Source organism: Coffea arabica, chromosome 4e (genome assembly GCF_036785885.1).
Source record: "Coffea arabica cultivar ET-39 chromosome 4e, Coffea Arabica ET-39 HiFi, whole genome shotgun sequence".
Taxonomy (NCBI): Eukaryota; Viridiplantae; Streptophyta; class Magnoliopsida; order Gentianales; family Rubiaceae; genus Coffea; species Coffea arabica.
Window position 1 is genome coordinate 30,773,331 of NC_092317.1, and position 6,774 is coordinate 30,780,104.

The 6,774-nt window shown below is 45.1% G+C and overlaps 1 long non-coding RNA gene across 1 annotated transcript; it reads left to right on the top strand.

Moving 5' to 3' along the window:
• Positions 1-1,947: 1,947 nt before the first annotated feature.
• Positions 1,948-2,709, top strand: LOC140005763 (uncharacterized). Its single transcript, XR_011813331.1, has 2 exons — positions 1,948-2,055; positions 2,173-2,709. It is a non-coding gene; the product is annotated as an uncharacterized lncRNA (long non-coding RNA).
• Positions 2,710-6,774: the final 4,065 nt, after the last annotated feature.

Here is a 6,774-nt window from a genome sequence, read left to right on the forward strand (position 1 = left end):
TGTCCAGCTATATTCTGAGTCTTGAGTCGTGTCTAGGTCTTCAGTCATTCACCTCCATTTATTGCTACTAGCTTGTGTGTCACTTGTTGCCTAGTCAAGAACGTACACTGCGGTGACGCCTAGTTTGTTCAACTCGAGCAACTAGCAAGCCAAGGAATTGCTTGGTAAGATTATTAGAGAGTGATACACTTGAGTGAAACACGAGTGTGAGTGACCTATACATCGTAAAAAAAAAAAAAAAGAGAGGAACTCGTTTTTGTTTATTTGTTTTGCAGGTGAACTAAATATGTCTAGTGGAGTGGGTAGCCAAACCATGGACATCAAACTACAGTTGGAAGCCATGATGGGGGAGTTCAAACGATTGCTTAAGAATGAAATTGAACCATTGCATGATCGAATTGATCAGTTGGAGAACTCGAGACCTCCACCTACCCCGAGTAAGGGCAAAGAATCTGCATACTCAAACGATGAAGAGGAAGCGTTTGAGGGAAGGTACCAAAATGATCAAAGGTTCCAACGTCGAGGAGATGACACCATTAAAGGTGTCAAACTCAAGATTCCCTCATTCCAAGGCAAGTCGGACCCCGAGGCGTACTTGGAGTGGGAACGGAAAATTGAGTTAGTCTATGAATGCCACACCTATACGGAGGAGCAAAAGGTGAAACTAGCAGCCGTAGAATTCACTGACTACGCCTCCATTTGGTGGGACCAACTTAGGCTAAGCCGAAGGAGAAATCGTGAGAGACCTGTGGAAACTTGGGAGGAAATGAGGAGTCTGATGAGAAAAAGGTTCGTTCCGAGCTACTATAGTCGAGATCTACACCGTCGGCTGCAAGCTCTCAACCAAGGGTCCATGTCAGTTGAGGATTATTATAAGGAGATGGAAATGGCCATCATGAAGGCGGATTTGCGTGAAGATGGAGAGGCCACTATGGCTCGTTTTCTACATGGATTGAGGCCCGAGATTGCCGAAGTAGTGGAACTCCAACACTACCTCGACATGAATGAAATGCTCGAGAAGGCGGTTACAATTGAACGGCGCCTCAAGAGGAGGGGTACTGTGCGACAAAGCACTACTTATCAAGCTGGAAATTGGCGTACTTCTCAACCAAAAAGGGAGGAGAAAGCCGCAGCTCCTTCTTACCCTCCAAGGCCGAATAACCTCTCTTCCAAGGCAGCGCCCAAGCCTGACTTTAAGGCTAATAATGCAGCTACCAAACCGCGTGGTCGAGACACCAAGTGTTTTAAGTGTCAAGGATTTGGCCATATCGCTTCTCAATGCCCCAGCCAAAGGACCATGCTGATGTTGCCAAATGGGGAAATTGTATCAGATGAGGAAGAGGAGTACGAGGGGATACCGCCTCTAGAAGAGGAAGAGAATGAATCGAGTGAGGAGATACCTACGCATGAGGAGATTGGATGCCTAGTGGTTCGAAAGGTCCTCACTACCCGCGCCAAAGAGGAGGAACTGGAGGTACAACGGGACAACCTTTTCTACACAAGGTGTCATATCAAGGATAAGGTGTGTAGTGTTGTTATTGATAGTGGGAGTTGTGCCAATGTCGCTAGTCTACTCATGGTAGAAATGCTAGGGCTCCAAGTTATCAAACATCCAAGACCTTATCGCCTTCAATGGCTGAACAATGAAGGAGAAGTCCGTGTGTTTAGACAAGTAAAAGTGTCATTCCGAATTGGCAAGTATGAAGACGAGGTTACTTGTGATGTCGTGCCAATGCAAGCAAGTCACCTAATTCTTGGCCGGCCTTGGCAATATGATCGCGATGTCGAATTCAAGGGAAGAGCTAATAAATATGTCTTTACTCATTGCAATAGAAAGGTGACACTTGTACCTCTCACCCCAAAACAAGTGTATGAAGATCAAATGAGGCTCCAAAGGGAGTATGAGCTAGAACTTGAGAGGAAAAAGCGAGAGAAAAGTGGGAAGAAAAAGGAGAGAGTAGGGCCGAAACCCTAGGGAAGAAAAAGGCAACAAGTGGGTCGGCTATGAGAGAAGAAAATAAGGGGAAGCTAAGCTTGCTAGCAAAAGCCAAAGATGTAAGGCGAGCTTTGTCTTCCAACCAACTCTTACTTGTGCTTGTGTGCAAAGAAGAGTTGGTCACTTCATCCATACCCACTGACTCCTTGCCTTATACTATTTTACCTCTCTTGCAGGAATTTGAGGACATATTTCCTGAGGATGTACCTGATGGACTACCACCGCTAAGGGGAATCGAGCACCAAATCGATCTCATTCCTGGAGCACCATTGCCTAACAAACCAGCCTATAGAATGGGTCCTGAGGAAACAAAGGAATTGCAAAGGCAAGTGGAGGAATTGCTAAGGAAAGGTTGGGCTAGAGAAAGTCTAAGTCCATGCGCTGTACCAGTGATTCTCGTGCCAAAGAAAGATGGAGCGTGGAGAATGTGCACCGACTGTCGAGCAGTCAATGCAATCACGGTAAAATATCGTCACCCTATCCCTAGGTTAGATGATATGTTAGATGAATTGCATGGTGCCATTATATTCACTAAAATTGATTTGAAAAGTGGTTACCACCAAATAAGAATGAAAGAGGGAGATGAGTGGAAAACCGCTTTCAAAACTAAACATGGTCTATATGAGTGGTTAGTAATGCCATTTGGCTTAACTAATGCACCTAGTACCTTCATGCGTTTGATGAACCATGTTTTGAGACCTTTTCTTGGGAAATTTGTAGTGGTTTACTTTGATGATATTCTGATTTATAGTAGAAGCTTAGAGGAACACTTTGAGCACCTCAAAACCATCTTTGCAGTACTTCGAAGGGAAAGGCTATATGCCAACCTTAAGAAGTGCACATTTTGCACTGATCGTGTTGTGTTTCTAGGATATGTTGTAAGTGCGCAGGGCATTCATGTAGATGAAGAGAAGATGATACGTTCCTCGATCAACACGTTTCGAGACACGTAGCACGTTTGCCCAAGGATCTAGCGAGGATGTCCAACGCTTGGAATTGCGGGGTCTAGAACCAAACGGACGACACGATATGATTCAAGACGGTAGACGACACTCCGATGAAGGTGAATACTCCAGGGGAATAGGTCGGTAGAACAATCTCGGACAGAACGCAAGACTGCTCAAAACCCTTGCCAAAGCAAGTAAAGGGGTCGAATCTCTCTCTCAAGAAGAATCGAAAATATGCAAAACTTTATTGATAAAACGTCTCCCCTAAAACCTTACAAAGCAAGCCTATTTATAGGCTAAAGTGACTGAAACCCTAAAGGGACTAGGAAAGGGAAAAGTCGGCCCATGGTCTTGGGACAAGATGGGCCGGCCCATGCTCTTACTTAAACACTAATCAATTGCTAAATAACTACTAAGGCCTAAGGCCCTATTCGGCCAACTCATTTGGAGGCCCACTTGACTCTTCATGGGCTTGGGTCATGGTGTAGATAACTCGATTAAAATCCTTCAAGCCTTCAATATCTCTATGGACTCCATGTTGGTTTTGGACAATTCGAACAAGGGCTTGGAGGGATTCTTTGAAGAGCTTGGCTTGTGCACGTGTGACTGGGCCCAATGGAACTCGGACTGGGTTATTACTTGGGCTAAGGTCCGTGCACACATTAGTCCCCTCCACTTGAGCAGGATTTGTCCTCAAATCTGGATGGAAATGAATGACACGAACAAGGGTTGGTATCATGGCTCCAGTGGCTCCTCTTGTTCGTATCAGAAGATTAAGTCCATCCAAGAGTGGCCAACACCTACCTCTGTAAGTGATGTGCGCAGCTTTCATGGACTAGCAAGCTTCTACCGTCGCTTTGTGAAGGATTTTAGCACCATTGCTGCACCTCTTACCGCGGTCATAAAGAAGAACGAGAAGTTCTTTTGGGGGGAAGCCCAAGATAAGGCTTTCCAATTGCTGAAACACAAACTCACACATGCACCACTCCTTGCAATACCTAACTTTGATCTCACTTTTGAAGTGGAATGTGATGCATCAGGTGTAGGAGTAGGAGCCGTACTCATGCAAGGAGGGAGACCGATTGCCTACTTTAGTGAGAAATTAAATGGCGCGGTCCTCAACTATTCAACTTATGACAAGGAGATGTTTGCCCTCGTACGTGCTTTGGAGACATGGCAACACTACCTACGTGCCCGGGAATTCGTCATCAAAACTGACCATGAGTCTCTCAAGCACCTAAAAGGACAACAAAAGCTGAGCAAACGGCATGCCCGATGGGTAGCCTTCATCGAGTCTTTTCCATACGTCATCAAATACAAAACAGGTAAGTCTAATGTAGTAGCTGACGCTTTATCTCGGAGACACATTTTGCTCACTGCCTTAGATGCTAAACTCCTAGGCTTTGAACTCATGAAGGAGTTGTATAAGGATGACTTGGATTTTGCCAACGCTTATGCGAATTGGGGAAAATCTGACTTTGAAAAGTTCTTTGTACATGATGGGTTCTTATTTTATCTTACCAAGCTGTGCATTCCTCGAGGGTCCATACGTGACTTACTTATTCAGGAGTCACATAGTGGTGGACTAATGGGACACTTTGGTGTCACCAAGACATTAGCTGTATTGCAGGAACACTTCCATTGGCCTCGCATGCGCAAGGACGTGGAGAGGATTGTTGAAAGATGTGGTGTGTGCCACAAAGCTAAGTCTCGGGTCAACCCAAACGGTTTGTATACTCCTTTACCCATACCTCACCAACCTTGGGTTGACATCTCCATGGATTTCGTGCTTGGTTTACCTCGTTCAAAGCGTGGCCATGACTCTATATTTGTTGTGGTAGATAGGTTCTCCAAAATGGCTCACTTTATTGCATGTCATAAGACGGATGATGCTTTACACATTGCTGATTTATTCTTTAAAGAGGTTGTTCGTTTGCATGGCATACCTAGGACAATAGTATCCGATAGAGATGTCAAGTTTTTGAGCTATTTCTGGAAATCTTTATGGGGTCGGTTGGGAACCAAACTGTTGTTCTCTACCTCTAGTCATCCTCAAACGGACGGACAAACTGAGGTAGTCAATAGGACTTTATCCACACTCCTACGTGCAATCATAAAGAAAAATATCAAGTCATGGGAGGAGTGTCTACCTCATGTTGAGTTTGCATACAATAGGGTTGTGCATAGTGCTACACAATTCTCGCCTTTTGAAGTTGTGTATGGTTTGAACCCCTTAACTCCCTTAGATTTGTTGCCATTACCTTCTTCTGAGCATATGAACTTAGATGGCAAGAAGAAAGCTGAGTTCGTGAGATCATTACACGACAAGGTTCGTACCAACATCGAGAGGAGGACGGCCCAATATGTCCAACAAGCTAATAAGCACAGGCGCAAGCTTGTCTTTGAACCAGGTGATTGGGTCTGGTTACATTTGCGCAAGGAGAGGTTTCCAAAACAACGGCAAAGCAAGCTGTCACCAAGAGGAGATGGGCCTTTTCAAGTTATTGAGCGCATCAACGACAATGCATACCGCTTAGATCTGCCTGGTGAGTATACTGTTAGTGCTACATTCAATGTTGCTGATCTAAGTCCATTTATTGCAGGGGACGAGTACGATTTGAGGGCAAATCCTTTTCAAGAGGAGGGGAATGATGCGGTTGAGCACGAGGCCCAAAGTGTACAAGTAGACCCTGTGAAGGTGCCCCAAGGCCCAGTGACACGAGCACGAGCCAAGAGATTCAAGGAGTCCCTTCAAGCCTTGGTACGTGCCGTCCAAACCCAAGAGAAACCGGTCATTGAAGGAATTGAGTTGGAATATCCTTGCACGACTACTAAAATGCTGCTTACAATTGAAGATGCAAATGTTCAAGCTCCAAACGGCGGGCTGAGCTGCAGTTAAGTACCCTCGCTGAGCTTATGATCTATAGTTAGTTGGGCTAGCTTTCGGTCAAGTGAAGGCCCAAGGGGCTGGCCGAACTTTCCTTGTTATTTTTCCAGTTTATTAGGTCTTAGTCACGGCTATTAATAGCCTCAAGCCGCATGTTACATTCAGTTTTTGAGAGTATTGAATAAAATTTCCAGAATTTCGTCCATTCCTTGTGGCAAATTCCCTTAGCTTGTAAAAGCTAAGTTGAACATCCTAGAGTTGATCCTAGGCTGTTCTTGACTTATCAATCAAGCACACATACTTGATTGTGGTGTCCTCTACCGTTAAATCTGTTCTTGAGTGGTCCAAGTTCGGGTTCAACTCCGTCAAATCTTCATCGTGTTCCTCTAGATCCGAAGTAGCTTCCGCGTCTCGCATCAATGAGCTTTATTGATCTAGGCCATAACTACTAATGCAATACTTAAACTTTAAATAACTATATGATTAACCATGATACTCCAGAAAGGGCTGTGGCCTTCAAACAAGGTCCTCTTCATCGAGCAAGGCCTCTACCAAGGTGATTTGTCTTTCATTCTCACTTGCAAGGCCTTCTATGGGCCGAGGCCTCCCAACTTGGGCTTGGGCAGCTTGTACTAGAAGTTGGAGTGCTTCCTTCATTTTCTTGACGCGTGCTCGAGTGATAGGGCCGAGGGAAACCTTCACTTGTTCTACTTGTATGGTCTACTCGATGTTCTCCTTCGCATCATTCCCCTCCTCTTGAAAAGGATTTGCCCTCAAATCTGATTCATCTTCTGCGAGAAAGGGACTAAAGTCAGTGACATTAAATGTGGCACTTATAGCTCCATACTCACCTGGGAGGTCCAACTTGTAAGCATTGTTGTTCACACGCTCAAGAACTTGGAAGGAACCGTCGCCTCAGGGGAGTAGCTTGCTTTGTCGTTGAA